This window comes from Rosa chinensis, chromosome 5 (genome assembly GCF_002994745.2).
Source record: "Rosa chinensis cultivar Old Blush chromosome 5, RchiOBHm-V2, whole genome shotgun sequence".
Classification (NCBI taxonomy): Eukaryota; Viridiplantae; Streptophyta; class Magnoliopsida; order Rosales; family Rosaceae; genus Rosa; species Rosa chinensis.
This window is the reverse complement of record NC_037092.1, coordinates 84109945-84129421: the sequence shown is the minus strand read 5'-3', so window position 1 is coordinate 84129421 and position 19477 is coordinate 84109945. Positions and strand designations below refer to the sequence as shown.

The window sequence follows — 19477 nt, the reverse complement described above, 5'->3', positions numbered from 1 at the left end:
GATGGGCAGGACGGCCTCAGTTCCGAACATCATACAAAAGGGGGTTTCGCCTGTGGCGGAAGTTGGGGTTGTCCTGATGGCCCATAGAACTTCCGGGAGTTTTTCCGCCCACAAACCCTTGGCCCTATCGAGCCTCTTCTGCAACAGCTTTTTGATTATCTTGTTTGCCGCCTCGACCTGGCCGTTGGTTTGGGGGTAAGCGACTGATGCAAAACGCATCTTGGTGCCTAGGCTGGCGGTGAAAGAGATGAGTTCCTTATTGTTGAACTGTGTGCCATTGTCTGTGATGATTGCATGTGGGACACCGTAGCGGCAGTAGATGTTCTTCCAGAGGAAGTGAATGACCTTGGCAGTAGTTATTGCCGTCAGGGGCTCTGCCTCTATCCATTTGCTGTTGTAGTCGATGGCGATAATGATGTATTTGAACTGACCTTTGGCGGTTTAGAATTTTCCCATCAAGTCCAGGCCCCACGTTGAGTGAATCCAGGGACCGACGATAATTGACAGAGGTTCCGCCGGGGCATGTGGAAGATCAGCATATTGTTGGCATTTGTGACAAGATTTTGATATCCACCAAGCGTCATCACCAAGCGTAGGCCAAAAGTAGCCTTGTCGCATTGTGCGATTAGCCAAGGATCTGGCGCCTGAATGATTTCCGCATTCTCCGCCATGTATTGTTGCCATCACGACTTTTCCCTCCTCTGGGGTTAGACAGCGGAGGTTGGGGTGAGTGAATCCTTGGCGGTAAAGTTTGCCGCTCTACATGTTGTAACGGGTTGCTCGCCGCTGGAGCTGTCGTGCCTTGACCTTGTCCTCTGGCAATGTGCCGTTGCATTTGTACTGAATAATTTCGTCCATCCGGCTAGGATTGGCCTCAATGCTAAAGATCTCCGCCAGGGTTTTTGTGATAATTGGCCTGTCCAGAGATTCTACCCTTGTGTCCACTGGACTCTGGTGTGGCTGGGCGGTTGCCAGTCTTGCCAATGAATCAGCCTTGGCGTTCTTTTCCCTAGGGATTTATGTGATGATGTGGAACTTGAATTTTTTGAGCAATGTTTTGGCGTACCCTAAGTATGCCGCTAACTGCTGGTCCTTGGCTTCCAAGCTGTCGTTGACCTAGTTAATGACCAACTGAGAGTCGCTGAAGATGTTAACACTATCGGCCCCGGAATCAATGGCGAGGAGTAGACCGGCAATGAGTGCCTCATATTCCGCCAAGTTGTTGGAAGCTTTGAAGTTGAATTTCAACGCGTATTCGACGCTAAGCCCCCTGGTCCTGTTAAGATGATTCCGGCGCCGCTGGCCTTGGAGCAAGCTGAACCGTCCACTTGTAGGTTCCAGTCTGATTGTTGGGGAGTCGGCTCCTCGGCTGTCACCATTTCCGTTCCGGGCGGTACATCTATCTTGGTTTCTGACTGACGCTCGGTGAGCTCAGCAATAAAGTCTGCCACCGCCTGGCCCTTCATGGCGGTTCGTGGTTTGTAATCGATGTCAAACTCGCTAAGCTCGATGGCCCACTTGCTGAGGCGCCCCGAATGTTCAGGGTTCTGCATTACTTGTCTCAGCGGTTGATTGGTTAACACATGGATTGTATGGGCCTGGAAGTACTGGCGGAGGAGTCTGGCGGCAACGATGAGTGCGAGAGCAAGCTGCTCCAAGGGAGGATACCGTGTTTCTGCTCCGTTCATGCCCCTACCGGCATAGAATACTGGGAGCTCGTCTTGGCCCTCACCGCTGACTGAGATACCGCTAGGTAAATTTATAATGTTTCTCCCTGCACAGGAACGGAGAGGAGTGGAACTGCCGCCAGGTACTCCTTCAGGCCTTGGAACGCCGCTTGGCACTCTGGGTTCCAATCGATGACCTTCTTGTGGGTTGTTCTAAGGACTTTGAAAAATGGGGCGCACCTGTCGGTCAGTCTGGAGATGAATCGAGACAGGGCGGTTAGCTTGCCCTGGAGGCATTGGACCTGTACCTTCCATTCCGGGTCCTTCAAGTTGAGGATGGCTTGCACCTTGTCAGGATTGGCCTCGATACCCCGCTCACTGACAATATACCCCAGAAATTTGCTGGCGGTGACACCAAAGAAACATTTTTCTGGGTTGAGGCGCATACCATAGGTCAGGAGGATGGTTACAATGATTTTTAGGTTTGCCACATGTCCGCTAGCCTTAATACTTTTGACCAACATGTCGTCTACGTAGACCTCGATTATCTTGCCCAGATGTTCCGCGAACATGGCGTTCATCAGTCGCTGATAAGTTGCCCCTGCGTTCTTCAAACCAAAAGGCATCACATTGTAACAGTACAGGCCTTTGTCGGTGGTGAAGGTGGTGCACTCCTGGTCGCTGGGATGCATCCTGATCTTGTTATAGTCGGAGAACGCATCCATCATGCTGAGGAGCTCGTGTCCGGCGGTTGAATCGACGAGTTGATCAATGCGAGGTAGTGGGAAGCTGTCCTTCGGGCATGCCTTGTTAAGATTTTTGAAGTCGACGCACATCCTCCACCTGCCGCTAGCCTTTTTGACCATAACCAGTTGGAAATCCACTGGGGATAGATGACCTGGCGGATGAACCCAATGTCCTGGAGCTTGGCAACCTCTTCTCCTATAGCACGGTACTTCTCTTCGTCGAAGGCCCTGCGTTTCTGTTTGATAGGGTAGAAGGATGGTTTGATGCTCAACTTATGTGAGATGATTTCAGGGGAGATACCTGGCATGTCTGCATATGACCAGGCAAAGACCGCAACGTTGTCAAGTAGGAACTGAGTGAGCTCCGCCGCCAGCTCTGGGTCTAATTGAGCGCCTATGCGGACTGTCCGCTCAGGGTGCTCATCAGAGATCCTGACAACCCTTAGTGATGTTTCTGGGTTGACCGACTCCTTCCTTACATACCTTTTTTCGTCTTCCCTAGGGTCCTCAAAAATGTTTGGTGGCGGTGCCTGACCGCCTACCGCTAGGATCTCATGGCGGAGGGTTGATTGTGCTATGGTAATAGAATAACACTCGCCTGCCAACTGTTGACTTCCCTTGACACAGCCTGTGCCGTTGGGTGTGGGGAATTTCATGAGCAGCACTTGAGTTTGTTGAGCGCTGGCCGACCAATGATGGCGTTATACGAGCTGAAACAATCGACAATTATGAACTCCGTATGTATTTAGGCCATACATGGACTAGTACCGATAACTAGCCGCATATAGTCAGAACCCAGAGGTTGCGTGACGTCACCGGAGAAGCTGAGCAATGGTTCATGATCTTGGAGCAATTTTCTGTTCCGCTTAAGGTCGTTGTAACAACCACTGAATATAACGTTGACAGCGAACCCGCTATCAACCAGGATTCTTCCCACTGACAGTTTGCCGAGAATGGAGTCAATCAAGAAAGGATCGTCATGGGGCAGATGCACTCCGCGTTCCTCCTCCTCTGAGAAGGTAATAGGCTCCCAACCAGCCCTTGGGAGTTTGGCGGATCTTTCATAGCGGATGTTGCAGACTTCCTTTGGGTGATTAGCTCGCGCATAACGCTTTCTAGCTCTGTGAGACATGTTGGTGATTGGAGCACCTCCGTCGATGGTGTTGATGCGGCCCATGGGCTCAATGTCGGCGATCACAGGTGGCGGTTGGCGCACCTTGAACTGCTCAAGCTTGCCGTCACGGTATAAGGTCTCAATGGCCATTTTGAGGGCGTTGCAGCTGTTGGTATTATGACCGCTGTCTTCGTGGTATTTGCACCACCTGCCGGTGTTTCTTGGCTTTCTTGTTTTTGGGTACTTCCCTGGGGGCGGCGGTGGGATCTGATCCTTGCACTGATTGTAAATTTCTTCATACGAGGTCGTGAGGACCGTGAATACTGCATACCGCTGGGAAGACTTCGTATGTTTGTTGCGGTTGTCCCCATGCGATGGGCGGTTCCCCTTGTAGTGTTGGTCCTTCTGTCGCTTGTTTTGGTACTGGCCCTGCTGCCACTCCCTCTTTTTGTCAGTTGGCGGTGTGTTGGCGATTTTGTTAGCGGTCCCCTGCTGACTGGAGGAGGGTTATACCGACTTTGCCAATGCTGCTGGCGGCGGTGGGGTCTCTCCATATGTGATGAATTCTGCTTGGGCATGAATGACCGCCTCACTCATGAGGTGGTCGTATACCGCATTTGGATGATTGTAGTTGAGGTGATAGAGAAATGGCCCTCTGAGGAGTCCCTACTTAAAAGCCGCCGAAGCCATTGTTTTATCAAGATCACGGCATTGAGATGCCGCCGCTCGCCACCTTGTGACGAACGCCTTCAGCGTTTCCTTCGCGCCCTGCTTGACGTTGAACAATTGGCTTGTGTTGTGGTGCCCGGCGGACAGTAGGATGAACCGGGAAAGGAAAGAGTGCGATAATGCCTGGAATGAGTCAATGGATCCCGGCGGGCATTCGAAGAACCAATTCATTGCCTCATTGTCCAGCGTTTCACTGAACAAATGGCACAGGGTGGAGTCATCGAATCCCTTGTTGTTGGTGACTTTCTTGAAGGTGTCCATATGGACGAAGGGATCAGTCTTACCGCTGTAATGTGACATTTTTGGAGTCTTTGCATACGGCGGTCTGACGGCCAGCAAAATTGCAGCGGTAAATGGTCCTGGCCTGGACGCGAAAAGTGGATTTGAAGTTAGTGCTGGGGTTCCTGATTCCGCCCGGATTAACCTTTGTTCCAATTGTTGCATCCTTTCCAGTATTTGAGTTGTTGCATCGTCGGCGGGGTCTAGCTTGGTACTCCGCTGAACTGATCCTCGCCTGGGAGCGGGTGGGTTCCCCTCTGTTCTTGCCCGAGGTCTCGAGCGTTGAGTGTGCAGTGATGAATCTGCCTCTTGTTCCAACATTAGCTGGGGTACAGGGGGTGGTCCCATTCCTGCTAGCTCTGGTGGGTGCAGCGGGACCTGCATATGCACGACTGGTGCTGGCATCAGTGCTCCTGTGTCGGGTCGACTGTGCCTAGTGCTTCGTGACTGCTCACTCCACGCCGGGTTGGCGGTTGCTTCCAGTGTTTTCTTCAGCTCATCAAAGCGGGACACAAGCATGGCCACTTGCTTTTGGGCCTCGGCCTTCTCCTTGTGTTCTTGTTCACGCTCTCTGTTTGCCTTGTGAAGATCCGCCAGTGCCAGCTCATACAGAGAGGCGAGGTCTTGGCCTGGCGGGCGGCTGCTACCTAGGTTTGTCTCACCGCCGGGGTTGGCCGGGGTGGTGAATAATGCGCGGTTAACGCCTACCGCTATGATGGTGGGTTGGGTCTTCCCCGCTACCGTTAGTCATGGTGATTGTGGCGGGATGTCCTTTTGTTCAAGGATTCCCACAGACGGCGCCAATGTTAATACTCAGATCCGGCGGTAGCTGGCTCCTTGTTTAACGCGGGTCCGGTGGCCGGACCGCTACTCCGAGGATTAGATGATATCCGTTTACTGCAACACGAGAGACAGGGTCGTCAAAGAGAGACCGCGCTGGGCGGTCTTCACTTCTCCGATGCCCAAGTCAGTCACTGTATATGGGCAGCATAATAATAAATGAGTAGTAATTGCGTAATTAATGAGGAGAGAGGAGAGAACCTTTTATAGGTGAGGAAGAGGTTGATCTTCTTCTTGTTTCCGATGTGGGACTGATGTGCTTCGATTCCCAGCGTCTGGAGCTTCTGATGCCATCTTGACGGGGCGCGTAGCGGCTCGTCAGCGGTGATCTGGGGGCGGTCCAGGGTTCGAGCGATAGCCCTCCTGGCCGTGCCTTCACAGGTTACCTCCTTGGTGGGAGTCGGTACTTCTGGCGGTACCATGAGCGTGGCTCATTATAGCTAATTATGCTTGTTCTGGCACATGTAGGTACAAATTGTGATGCACCTAGTGTATGAGTGGAAGCACCAACATGAGTGGCAACACTAGCCTTGCCTCTCCCACGCTAGCCAACATTGACATGTGCCCACGCATCATTCTGGCGATTATCTTCCTTTGTAGGATGGTTATATACACCCACACATCCGGATTGATCTCCCTTTACCTTAGGGTTCCGTTCTTTGAGCCCTCCTTAGGTGCGCCACTATAATTCACCTCTTGAAAGTTCTTAGTTCCAACCGGCCTTGAATTATGGTTCTTCAAGAGTGCGTTATCATGTTTCTCAGCAACTTGATGTAGCAGTGAGAAGTTGATGAAATCTCATGATCCGATTAGTATTACATTCAAGCCTATATTGCTTTGACAGGTTGAGAGGGTTTTCTCAATTAAATCTTGATCTGTGAGCTCTACTCCACAGAATCTCATTGGCAGTGAGATGATGTTTGACGTCATTCACCCATCGGTGATAACCCTAAAGCAGGAACTTTTATTAAAACTTGGTGTTTTCTTGGTACTTGATCTTTCTTCGCTAGGCTGATGCACTCACATGTTAATGCAAGCATGCAAGGCTTTTATGATTGCAAATTGCTTTCAATCTTGAAATAGAATTGTAGTCAAACTTCAATCCTGGCTAAGGATTGAAACCAGTGGTTCAATCCCTGTTGAATAGGAGTGCGGTGTTGCACGGGTAGGCACGTGTCGCGGCACAAGGAGGCGCACTAGGTGATCCTAGGGTAGGGCTCTAGGGTTTCACGGCTTAAAGATGAAGAAAGAAGGATTTTTGATTTCTGATTCAGGGTTAGGCCTCATGCTGATAACGTGTTGTAGAATAATGAAAGAAAAATATAATTAAGAGAATAGTTGTATCTTTCATTGATAATAGAAGACTCTATATATAGAGGATACAAATACATAACCATTAAGTACAAGGAATCTTATTATAATTAAAACTAAGAATCTAGAACAATCTTCTCCTATTACAACCAATGTTCTAAAAATGGTGCCATCCCGACTCGACCAATTGAAAATCGTTTGAAAAGGCGAACTGGATTTTGGGCGGCCGCCTAGGCAGTTTTAGGCAGATCTGGGCGGGTTTGGAGAGCTAGACGAATCTGGGCGGATCAGGTTTCAAAACTGAAAAAACCTTTGCGTTTCCAGAATCACTAATTATTCTCTCTTCTAATCCTCTGTGTGAGGCTTGTCGCTTGGTGAAAGCATATCAAACTCAGAGTGGATTAGATCAAGCTGCTGAAGACAGAGAGGGACGGGAGGAGGGGAAAGGAGGAGGAGGAGAGAGAGAAATATAGAGAGATAAAACTACACCTGTACAGTAAAATTCTCTCTTTGACAGAGAAGATGGGCTAGCGGCTAGTCCTCCTTTAATTCATTCATTAATCATTATCTTGGAATCATCTAGGCCTTTGGTTTTATGTGGTTGGTCTGTAAGCATTATCCCACCACTAATGTAGTATTTCATTTCCCAAAAAAAAAAAAATGTAACGTCTCGAACCTAAATTGACCGTTTTACTAGTCATTTGGACGGTAAACGACTTTCACTTTTGTTGGGTTTCGGTACTTTTAGTGGCTCTAAAAGTTGACTTTTTGTTTGGGTCAAAATTTGAGAAAATTTCCTTCATGAAAGTTATAGAGGATGTTAAACCGAGCAGTTACATATGTGGTACGTAAAAATCGAAGTTCGTATGCGAAAGTTATAAGCTAAATACTAAAATTACTATTCATAATAGATAGTATATATTTGAATTTTTACTGTGGCTGGGTACGTTTTTCTTTTCTACTTCTCTCTCCTCCTCCCGTGTTCTCTCTCTCTCTCTCTCTCTTCTTTGCAACTCCGACTATCTCTCTAGTCCGGCCACCTGGAAGCGAACTGCGACCACCGTTGGCTTCCTCTCCTCCCCCTCGACACGCCTGCGGTGGTAGCTCGCAGAGTCTTGGCAGGAAAACAAAGAACCAAGCCATGGAAGTTCACTGTAGCAGATTGAGGTTAACGCCGGTTTCTCCCAATTTAGGCCACCACAGGCGACAAACCTTGGTCCATTAGAAGCGCCTTGAGATGTAGATGATGCTCCTCAAGTCTTTTGCAATGATTTGAAGTGTGGAGGAAGAAAGTATAATTGGACATTTTCACTCTATTTCGGATTGCTTAATTGTTCGGCCACTTAGAGGTATTTTCTGACTTTTCCACAGTTGAGAAAATTGTTTAGAATGTTGAGATGATGTTGTACATGAAATTTGGTGGCCATCGGAGGTGGTGGCCGGCGGCGCGTGGGGCCCACGTGCCGCCACTATGGGTGGCGCGTGGAGGCGTGTAAGGCAGGTTTTTGGCTTCGGTTTTTAGTTAGTTAAATCCTACATTTGATCTAGAGTTTATATATGTGAATTTGTTGAAGATTTGAGAAGTTTTGAATTGATTTCTAAGTTCCGAAGATTTAGAATTTCAATTATCGATTTACGAGAATCCGACCGTCGGATTTCTCTCGAATCTGCCCTAGAACTTGTAAATTCATGAAATGGTGTTAGTTGTAAAGTTCAGGTTGGATCGGAGAAGGAAATGGAGATGTTGACTTAAGAGGATTGATTTTGGAATCGTATTTAATTGTTGAATAGTTATTTACGAAATATAAATGTGTACAGGGTGACGTACCGAGCTATTGCTCGACGAAGGAACTTGTATGTGTGATCGCCTAAATAGTATTGTAAGTGGACTTTTATTTTCAAAGAATGATGCATGCAATTATTTTCCCGAAATGATGATTCATTTATTTATCGAGCATAATATTTTGTTTTGGATTATAATTTTGGCATTGTTGTTCATATGAATTTTGGATACGAATTTATTATGCTCGGATTTAGAGTTATGATTTATTTTCGGGAATATGATTTAATTTTCAGAGATTAATTATGATTTCAATTACGTTTCAGAAATGGATTTTGAGCCTTTGATAGTTTATATCCGATATATGTTTTCAATTGAAATCATGATTTATGTGATTCTCGACGAATTATTTTCCGATGTGATTTCTAGAATTTAGTAAAATTATTTTATTCGGAAATGGGATTTCTGGAATATTATCGGAAATGGGATTTCCCGAGGGAATTATAATTAGGATTAATTTCAGTTTACCCCCCTGAGATTTGGGGGTGTCATCATTTCACCCCCTCTACTTTCAATTTTGAATTTTTACCCCCTAAACTTTTCAATTTCAATTAGCCGTGTCCAATTTCTACTATTCCGTCCAAATTGGACGCTAAGTTTGGCTTTTGAGGGCTGAAATGGTCATTTCAACATAAAAAAAAATTTTTAAAAAATTTTGTTTTTTTTTTTTTTCTGTTTCTTCGTTTTATTTAATTACTTTTTTTTTTTTTGTCTTCAACCTATACACCACAAGTTATAATAGGTTTATAAAAACAAAAAAAAATACTCTAGGTAGTTGAAAGCCGCCAGCTGGTCTACGATATTTGTGACATATCTCCAATAAAGTGAAGAATTTAGGATATATCCCCAATAAAGTGAAGAAATATCTGTAAAAAAATAATTTTACACTTTATCTGTAAATAAATATCTGTAAAAAATGATTTTACACAAATATTTCTTCACTTTATTAGGATATACGAATATTTACAGATATTTCTTCACTTTATTGGGGATATATCATAAAATTCTTCAATTTATTGGAGATATTAGATATATCACAAATATCATAGATCAAAAATGATTTTACACAGATATTTCTTCACTTTATTGGGGATATATCATAAAATTCTTCAATTTATTGGAGATATTAGATATATCACAAATATCATAGATCAAAAATGATTTTACACAGATATTTCTTCACTTTATTGGGGATATACAGATATTTATTTATAGATAAAGTGTAAAATTATTTTTTACAAATATTTCTTCACTTTATTGGGGATATATCCTAAAATTCTTCACTTTATTAGAGATATATCACAAATATCGTAGATCAGCGAGCGACTTTCAACCACCTAGAGTATTTTTTTTGTTTTTATAAACCTATTATAACTTGTGGTGTATAGGTTGAAGACAAAATAAAAAATAAAAAAATTAAAAAAATAAGAAACAGAAAATAAAAATAAAAATTTAAAAAAAACAGAAAAAAAATTATTTTTTTAATTTTTTTTATGTTGAAATGACCATTTTAGCCCTCAAAAGTCAAACTTAACGTCCAATTTGGACGGAAAAATAGAAATTGGACACGGCTGATTGAAATTGGAAAGTTTAGGGGGTAAAAATTCAAAATTGAAAGTAGATTAGGAGAAATGATGACACCCCCAAACCTCAGGGGGGGGGCGGGGGGGTAAACTGAAATTAATCCTTATAATTATCTATATTTCCTTGCCTATTTATTTATGAATTTGAGAATATTTTGGCTTGCGAGGCCATGTCATTGGAATATGTATTTTCTCGTGAGATATTGGGGAAGCCTTACTGATTTTCGATTTTTCGTATGATTTTAACCCACTATACCTGGGTCGTCATATTTATTGCTAGCTAGCCTATTAGTACTCCTCCCCGCCTACTATGTGTTTGTGGGTGAGTTGAGCAGAGCATGAGATGCTCAAGAGTGTGGGACACTCCGACCCGAGCTTGGGAGGCTCCCTTACTCGTATGGTGATGACTTCTTTCCCATACTCTATTGTTACTTGACTAGCGGGGCTAGCCCGATTTATCTTAACCAACGGGGCTGGTATGTTTTCATGAGATTTCAGAGTTTAAAGAAATATGTTTTAGAAATGTTGCATGCATCGAGGTTTTATAAATCTAAATAAGTGGGAAAGTATTCAAATTTGCTTCTTTGAAATTATCTTGATTATTTGTTTTGTCCACTCACACTAACGTGTTTTCAATACTCTTCCCCTGGGCCCTTCGGTTTCAAATGCCCAGTTTGCAGGCTAGGTTAGTTGAGGTCGGGTGTACATGGAGTTGAGGCATAGTCAACAACACAACTTCCGCATATCTATTTTATCTATGTTTTGCTTATTTACCTTTCATTCTAGAATTGCTCTGATAACCTGTGGGATGAATGTTATGAAGTTGGGTTTTGTACTTTTAAATGGGAGATGTTGAGATTTGGGGAGCATGGTGGCTCCAGGAGAATAAGGATGGATGGTTTAGAAGTGTAAAATGTCTTTCTACAGGTTTGGGTAGTCTATTTTTAGGGGAGGTTCCTCCAAATTTTTGGTAGAATTTCTTCTAAGATGGGCCCCGCAGGGCCACTTAGGATTTTAGGGTGAAATCCGAGACTGGTCCTGTCAAAAAAGCCCTCGCTGCTAATCTCAATGTTTCATAATCATGTCATATCATCTCAAAGCATCTCAAAAATACACGTCTCTATTCTTATTTATAATTTTATATGTTGTATAATAAAAATTAAAAACCGTCTAGGCGCCCGCTTAGTCCCTGCCTAGGCGGTTAGGTGCTAGGCCCTTGCTCGCCGCCCGACTACCGCCTAGCGATTTTTAGAACCTTGATTACAACAGTAGAAATTAGAAAGTAATCCTAGTTTGGTAAGGCACACATAAATCGAATATCCTTCAACAAAATGTTAATTTTTTTTTTTCATTCAAATCCATGATTCATTTGCAAGCTTTAGGTGGGAATGAGTTTCCGTCACCAGTACCAATCAAATGATTGTCAATATTTCATAGAAATTTCATACCACCTTTAAATCGCTTGTTTTTAATTGCTCTACTAAACAAACTACAATATGAGAAGGTGTTGTATATTTTGTTTCAAATTCAATTTCCTGTTTTGTTTCATTTTAGTTTAGTTTTGCTTTTAGATTTCTGCTCCTAGCTTATTGTTTCCGATTTTCAATCTTTGTTTCCGTTTTCCAAATAGATTGAAAAATGTTTTGTTAACAATATTTTGAGATTTTGGAGATGCATTAAATTTCCAACTTATCTTATCTCAAATTGACCATTAGATTCATGAGGGTTGGAAAACTGATCGCATTCAAGAAACACAGAGACATTCAATGGCCCAGAAGAAGACTCCTCATTTGATTGTGAAGGTGTAGTAAACTATATTGATTCTATCGTGACTTATCAATTTTAAAATAAACAGTTTTGTCTATGTATTTTGTTCCTGGTTTTCCTATCTTTCGGTCAAGCATTTGTATCCTTTGTTGATTTGTTGATATAGGAAATGGAATGTAATTAAACTTCTCAATGTTCTTCCTCGTTGTTGCTTTAGGGTTTGAGATGGCAACGGCGTGCGTAATATGCATTTACCTATTGGGCATAGTTGTTTGAGATAGTAAATTCTCCTTGGGATTCCCTCGTTGGACAGAATTGTGATGGAAGTACCTAATCAGTACATTTTTTTGAGTTTAGGTACCTATTTGATCATTTTGAAAGTCACGGGTACTATTTTGTCTAGTTAAAAGAAAAAAAAATCTAAACCCCGTCCATGATAAAAACTCATTAACCAAAAGTTACTTGCAGTAACAACACACTAGGGAAGAAACATTACACAAGTAAAACACATGAAAATTTTGGAGAGTAGCCGAGTAATTGCCGAGCCATTCTCTAGGAAGGTTAATCATTCAGATTTCCAGGAGTGGTTGCCACAGGTTACCTTAAGTTGAAATGCTGTCTCGCAAAGCAACTTCTGCCTATTTCAGTGGTTGAGTCCTTTATCCATGTGGTGCCTTTACTTGGGTGGCCAATGGCCTCAGAATGCCAAGTATATGGAGAAGCAAGTTGGGGTTTGTGTGGAGGAAGCAAAGGGAAAAGACCAGTGACGTTAGGCATGAAGATACAGTGGCAAAGATATAGTTGAATGAGACAGAGAAAGCGAAGCAATTGAAAATCAAAGCTTGTGAGGCCAAAGATACTATAAAGATGCTATGAAGGATGAGGATGAAATGATGAATACAATGGGCCTTGTATGAAAGCTTTGGAAGACTTCTTTTCAAATTCTCCTTGAAAAGAAAAAGGAAAACAAATTTCATCAACATGAAGATGGGCACACTGGGCAAGCCTTATCTGATCATGATCAAGATTAATCAAACCCTAAATTCCAACACATAAATCTATTAACCAAATTGATCGAAATGCACTCAATTATGAAACAAGGGCAATGTAACTTCGCAAGTATATGGCTACAGATTTATAGCATGTAATAAAGATGTTAAAAATACTACTCAAAATTGTTAGAAACAGTTTCTTTCTCCCTAGACTTCTGTAAGGCTCATCGTGAATATAACACAGCAGGATATATACATGAGAATGTAAGACTCCAAAACTGAAAACTGCCCTGTCTGACAATATATCAAAATGAATCAATAAGAAGGCAATGAAACCACAAACTTTCAAGACGTAGCTTAACTGTCATAATCACTGCACCAAAAGCTAACCGACATACTTGTTGTCAGAGACCGCACATAGTGCCACCACTTTGGTGGGATATAAAGCATGTCACCTTCCTCTAAAATGCAGTCAAGAAATTCTAAGTCCTGCAACTCCAGGAATTCTTTCTCATCTATGTTGTCTAGATCAACCTTCAAACCAAAGTATATTCAATCAGTAAATATATAATATAATTGAGCTTTAGAAAGAGAACATGATCGTTCTCCAAAAAAAAAAAAAACAGAGAGAGAGAGAGAGAGAACATGATCCCATTTATATGATCTTATCGAGTTCATATAAAGAAGCTGACAGGAATCTCAACGTTTCATTTTTTACCAAATAAATTCTGTTAGAAATCTAAATTTCGTTATGACGATAACAATAACTAAAATGTAACTGACTGTAGATAAAACGTCCACCAATTTCAGGTTCAAAAGATATTTTCATGAGATATTTCCAAGAACATGACAGTGACAGATTTCACTAATAGTCTAATAATCTTCTTTCCTTGGATTTTGTAAACAAACAGTTAACCAAGTCATCTTTTAAGCTAAACTATTGAAGCCTGAGAGAAAGTGACTAGTAATTAAAAATCTCCTTTCCAGAATGACTCAGTACTTTCTAAAAAGCATGTATAGACTTGGCACATGCAAATCTAGGTATAATTTTATGCCTTCTCGACAAGATATTAGCAAATTTGTTTAGATCTTTCCCTTGCTGTAATGAGGTCAAGAATGCAATTACCTGACTTGAGTTGCAAAGCATGATTTCAGCATGTGGATAGAGTTCCTCTGACAATGAAGCATGATAGAGCCTTATCTACTTTTTCCCAACTACCTGAAGATGAGCAATCAATTTGAGTTGCATAGAGACTAGTAACTTGCCAAAATATGCATCTATATGCAGTCACGCATATATGCATGTGGACGTGCATGCATACAAACACATGTCTTTGTAAATAGAATTATGATTCATGATGTTTATGCACGATAGAATAGTCAGGCACTTACAAGTTAGAACAGTCATGTCTCATGGGCGCTACAAATTGCAGTCTACACAACAAATGGAGGTGTTATGCACATCTAGGTATGTACCAAAGAAATTATCATATTCTTTAATGATGTTAGTGCAGCTGGATTTATTGTTTAGAGATGGCACTGTAACCATGTGTTCCGTATACAACCATTCTTTCCCTTTCAGAAGGATTATCCCATCATGAAGATGTGCCTCCCCTAGTAAAATCATGGGATGATCTCTAGATCATAACTGGAATAGATTTGATGGTAATTCCACTCTATTTGATAGCTGTTTTAGTTTTCAAAGGTAGGCAGGTTATGGGCATAATAGCTTGAATAAGGAGACAGGACAGTTAAACTATTTAAAGAAGCAACCAATTGAACAAAGGAATGCTACTTCTATGGCTAGTCCATATTGATCAGTCTCACACATTTTCCATTAGAAACAGAACATACAAGCAAAATTCACAAAATTCAAAGATGATAACTAACATTATAAAATCAAAACCCAAAAACAACAATAGGAAGCTTCATAATGAATATAAAAACTCAAAGGCAAACACCTTGATAATAATGTTCGATACAGAAAACCAACTCCGAAGTACCTGGGCAAACACATTATGGTGCGGATCATGGTGTAATGAGGTTACAGTCCCAGCTGGACCGAACCAAGCATTTAGAGACCTTAGTTCTCCGCCACCAGCCCAATAATAGTCAGAAATACATATGTCCTCACGCAGCTCATTAATCTGCCAATCAAAGGCATATCACAAAAGTGAAAGGCTGCAATGTCTGTCAAAACATATATGCATATCACACTTGCGACATGGTAGCCTGTAACGTGTAACGTACCCAGAATGAGACTAAAGCATAAAGGGCCAAAACCCAAAAGGGTTGAGATATCAATCTGCACTGTATACTGTGAGGCTTTGCTTATTCATCTAAAACAAGAACACAGAGCCTAAAAAACAAGACCAACATTAACTTTCTCCCCAACTCTATTTGCATGGCAGCCAATCGATTTTCTCTTCACTATAGTCACTAATAAATCGACTTCACAGTAATTTGGAAACCATTATGACATAAAGATTAAATCTTTTCAAGTCGTAGAGCACAGCAGAGAGAAGAAGAAATACAGCAGAGTAGGAAAAGTGGGTATACCTGAGACGGCATTTGCGGTGGCGGAGGAGCATCGGAGAGTGAAAACCCTAAGCTTTGAAGGTTTTTGAGGCTTTGGAACAGAGAAAGGCGACGGCTTTACGAGGGCTAAGTTGATAGCTGCTGTGGCCACTCTCTTTTTCTCTCTGAGCTGCGGTAGTGGCGCGTCTCTGTTTTGCCCTGTTTCTCTTTTTGCGCTTCTAATTAGGCATAAAAACAGGGGCTTGCTATTGGAGAATGAAAAAGTATAAACATGTGAAACAGTCTAACAAACCCAAACCCAATAACCGAGAGGGTTATTAGTAGCATTTTAAAAAGAGAAAAAGAAAAATTACGGCCCACTCATCACAGCCCAGTGGCCCAGCCAACTCTGCCCTGGCACCAACACCATGGCACAACAAACCTCCCAGGCCAGAAACTGGTTCTACCAACACAACCTCCCCACCGTCGTCTCTCTGCCCTCAAGTTACTAGAGGTGATTAATCTAGCTATTTCTCTCCTACATACATGCTAAATATGTTTACAACGTTGATCGGCAGGGGAAACTCTCGCAGCTTTTGTTTCTCAATAGCAACTCTTGAAGAATTTTAATAATATGCAAGCACAAGAGACGTAAGAAGATAACACGGATAGTTAGTGGGGGACCGGGAATTGCCTCTGGGACTTTGGGTTTTCTCTGTGCTGGTTGGGCGGTCTCGTCCGGCGGCGCCCCGGCACTGGTGTGGGCCTCTGGTCTCGCCTGTGCATGGAGGCTGTTGTCGGACGGATATTTGGTGTCTTCAAGGTGGTGGAGGCGGAAGCCTTGCAGGCGACGTTCCTCTGCCTTGTTTGCAGTCGATGGATTAGCTAATGGTGGTTTCTGTCTAGGCATGGGTGAGGGGCGGCTTCGACTGGATCGAGTTGTGCAGACCTGTGTCCGGAATAGGAGCGTCCGACACTGGGGGGAGGCAAGCGGAGTTGGTTTGCATCACTGTTGGGTCTAGTTTGCTGTGTTAGGGGCCGATGTGAGGCGAAGGAGCAAGTGGGTTCTTGGAGAAGGTTTTTTCAGGCCGCTTTGTCCTATTGGCGGGGAGGTTGGCTACGATGGTCGGGTTTTGACGCTTGGGGCCCTCCACAGTTCAGATCTGCAGCGGGGTGGAGCGACAATGACAACACCAATCCAGTGACGGCGGCCGTTATTGGTCTGGTGATTGTAGCTTGGTGGCAGATTGTGGGTTGCAATGTTTTCCTTTTGGTTTATGTTAGGGTTTTGTTTTTTCAGTTAGGGTTTTGGTTAGGGTTAATAAGTCCCTACTCACTTGAGTTAGGGTTGTGTTCCTACTCTTTGGAGCTAGGATTAGGTCTGTGTTATGTCATGTCAATGGTGTCGTTCCCGAGGACGATTTGGTTCAAACTTGGTTTACTGTAGTGGTCGATCTGCTGATAAGCAATCCTTTACACGTGGTCTGGTACTTTTTAGACACTGTATTGAAGAGGACGCTGTCATTTGGCTGTCGACTACGAGATACTACTGGGACTTTAAGGATTATCGGTTCAAAGTAGCCTTGGTAGGAGGTGTATTGTGGTTAGAGTTTGGGCCCATTGGCCTGATAGTATCTGTAACTGTGGTTTCTTGGGGTTTCGGTCTATGTCCCCCCAATGTTTGCTTTCGATTGATTGAATGGATTTTCTATCTTTCCCTAAAAAAAAAAAAAAAGAGGAATTTTAATACTAGACATGGTAATATTATACATGAGCTCACTAATTTACTAGTACAATATATATAGTTGACATTGCTATAATTCTATAAATTCAGCAGCCTGAAATTTACATAAAATGCTACGCAGCAAACCTATTGGAAGTTGTATACCTTATTGTTATTGGCGTGTAACTTTTGTGTATAAATCATGTTCTCATTGTTAGTTGAGTAGATGTATTTTACTTGGTAAGGAAAGCTGTTTTTTCCTTGTTATTGTAAATGAGTAATCCAAAAAGTGATATGAAGACTTTTTCTTCACTTCATCTCCTTTATAGTTTATCCCCTATACAGTTGTAGGTTTATTAACTTTTTCTCATCAAACACGGTGTTAGGGTGTATTTCAAAGTCCTTGTAATGTGGATTATAATTATAGGACAGAGTAAAAGCCTCCCTCAAATTAAACCTGCTATGCTTATCTAACATTTTTTTTTTTGGTCTGAAGCTACACCTAACATGCTAATTTACTATCTACTGTGGGGGTGGTCAATTAATTTGACCATGCAATAATGGCAGCAGTAAGTGTGATAGTTAATGTAGCCGTAAATGCGACGGTTAATGCGATATTTAGCGTGGCAATCATGGCCGCCAATAAGTGACGGTTATTACAGGAGTAAGTGCAGCCTTAATGGTGGCTTGCCATCCAAGTTATCAGTATCTTGCCATGCAAGTTTACTTGCAGCCCAAGTTGTAAGTCGCCTATAATAGGAAAGAAGAACCTCCAGGTATGGCATGGAACTCTAGTCGAGACTTCAATTCTTGACTCAGAAAAATACTGACTTAGGCATCGGAGGGTCTTTTGCAGGTACCCCCTCCTCCTCTCTCACACCGATGACAAAGAAGAGACTCCGCTTCTTCGTCAAAACCAAGAAGCGGAGAGAGATTACGAAGAGGAGCTACGGAGAAAGGTTACATAGGAAGTGTACATAGGGAGATTACATAGAGAGGTGACAGAGCGGAGAGAGATTACGAAGGGAAGCTACGAAGGGAGGTTACAGAGGGAGCTCGCATAGGGAGGTTACGGAGAGAGCTCGCATAGGGAGGATACGGAGAGAGCTCGCATAGAGAGGTTACGGAGGGAGCTCGCAGGGAGGTTACGGAGAGAGCTCTCATAGGCATAGGGAGGTTACGGAGGGGGCTCGCATAGGGAGGTTACGGATGGAGCTCGCATAGGGAGGCTACGGAGGGAGCTCGCATAGGGAGGCTACGGAGGGAGCTCGCATAGGGAGAAAACAGAGGGAGGAAGCCAAAAGGAGTCTGCGCTTCGTCAAACATCAAGTCAACGACAAATTGAAACCTCTTGATTGTCCACGGTTCTGCTTCCGCTCCAGTCCGCATTAATTGTTGGGTCAAATTCCTAATCGGAGTTTTTCACCTCCAACATCTACTAAATGTCCTATACTGTTCATAAACACACTGTTCATACCAGCATCCTATATTGTTCATAAGCACTGTTCATTTCACTGTTCATACCAGCAGTGGAATGACGATTTTGCCCCTGAGTGTTCATAATTCCACTGAATGTTCAGGTTCCTTAACCATATGGTTCGAAGGTTATTCATCAACTCTGTCTTATTTTTTGAGCATCCGTAAGTTCTGCTGTGTAAAACAAAAAAGATAAGCATTCTTTTACATTTATAAAGATGAACTTCTTTTCAGTTGGGTGGATGCTTCAATCTTCTAAGAAAGAAAACTATAGTAAATGCAACAAAGAAAGGGAAGCTTTTAGGGCTTTTTGTTTTTGGTTTGAATTACTCTCTAATGAAGAAAGGGAAAAGTACCTATTCCCTGGTCTTGATTCAGTTCATGGTCATCTAAGGATTGGTGCTTTATTTCACAACTTGATCCATCCCTTGCAGCCTCTTTCACACTTCATCCATCCGGCAGCCTCTTTAACACTTAAGTGGATATATGTAAAACTATGAGCTTTTAATTTTCCATTCACTGTGATTCAAGTAGAGGTAAATGCCATACTATTGAAAAATAGCAAATACTGTATTTAGCTCTGGCTAATTGTTACTGTATAGTTTGTGGTTTTGAATGGATTAGCTTTGCAGGAGTTGACTCAATTAGACAAGTAACTTTGCAGCGACTCACTCAACTCATTTCTCTCATATCAAACACCAAATGGTTTAGTTCTCACTGTTTCCCTATTTTATTCTTTGTATGACTATTGGACAATTAGATAAGATTGTGGGTTATGTTAAATGATTATATGATGGTCTTTTCAACTAAATGCAGGTGAAGTTACTAAGTCAGTTGCGTTCTCTGTGTAAAAATTTAAGATCGAATTTGTGAACTTTCTACATGTTAACTAG

General features: G+C 42.6%; 1 long non-coding RNA gene across 2 annotated transcripts; it reads right to left on the bottom strand.

Annotated features, from left to right (window-relative positions):
* Nucleotides 1–13024: 13024 nt before the first annotated feature.
* Nucleotides 13025–16143, bottom strand: LOC112167271. 2 transcript variants are annotated; one of them, XR_002923680.2, is made up of 5 exons: nt 15428–16143; nt 14872–15015; nt 14261–14302; nt 13995–14087; nt 13025–13402 (listed from the first exon to the last, which is right to left on the bottom strand). It is a non-coding gene; the product is annotated as an uncharacterized LOC112167271 (long non-coding RNA). The 2 variants fall into 2 exon arrangements; XR_002923679.2 differs by lacking the exon at nt 14261–14302 and having other exon boundaries at nt 15428–16139.
* Between the last annotated feature and the right edge of the window lie 3334 nt (nt 16144–19477).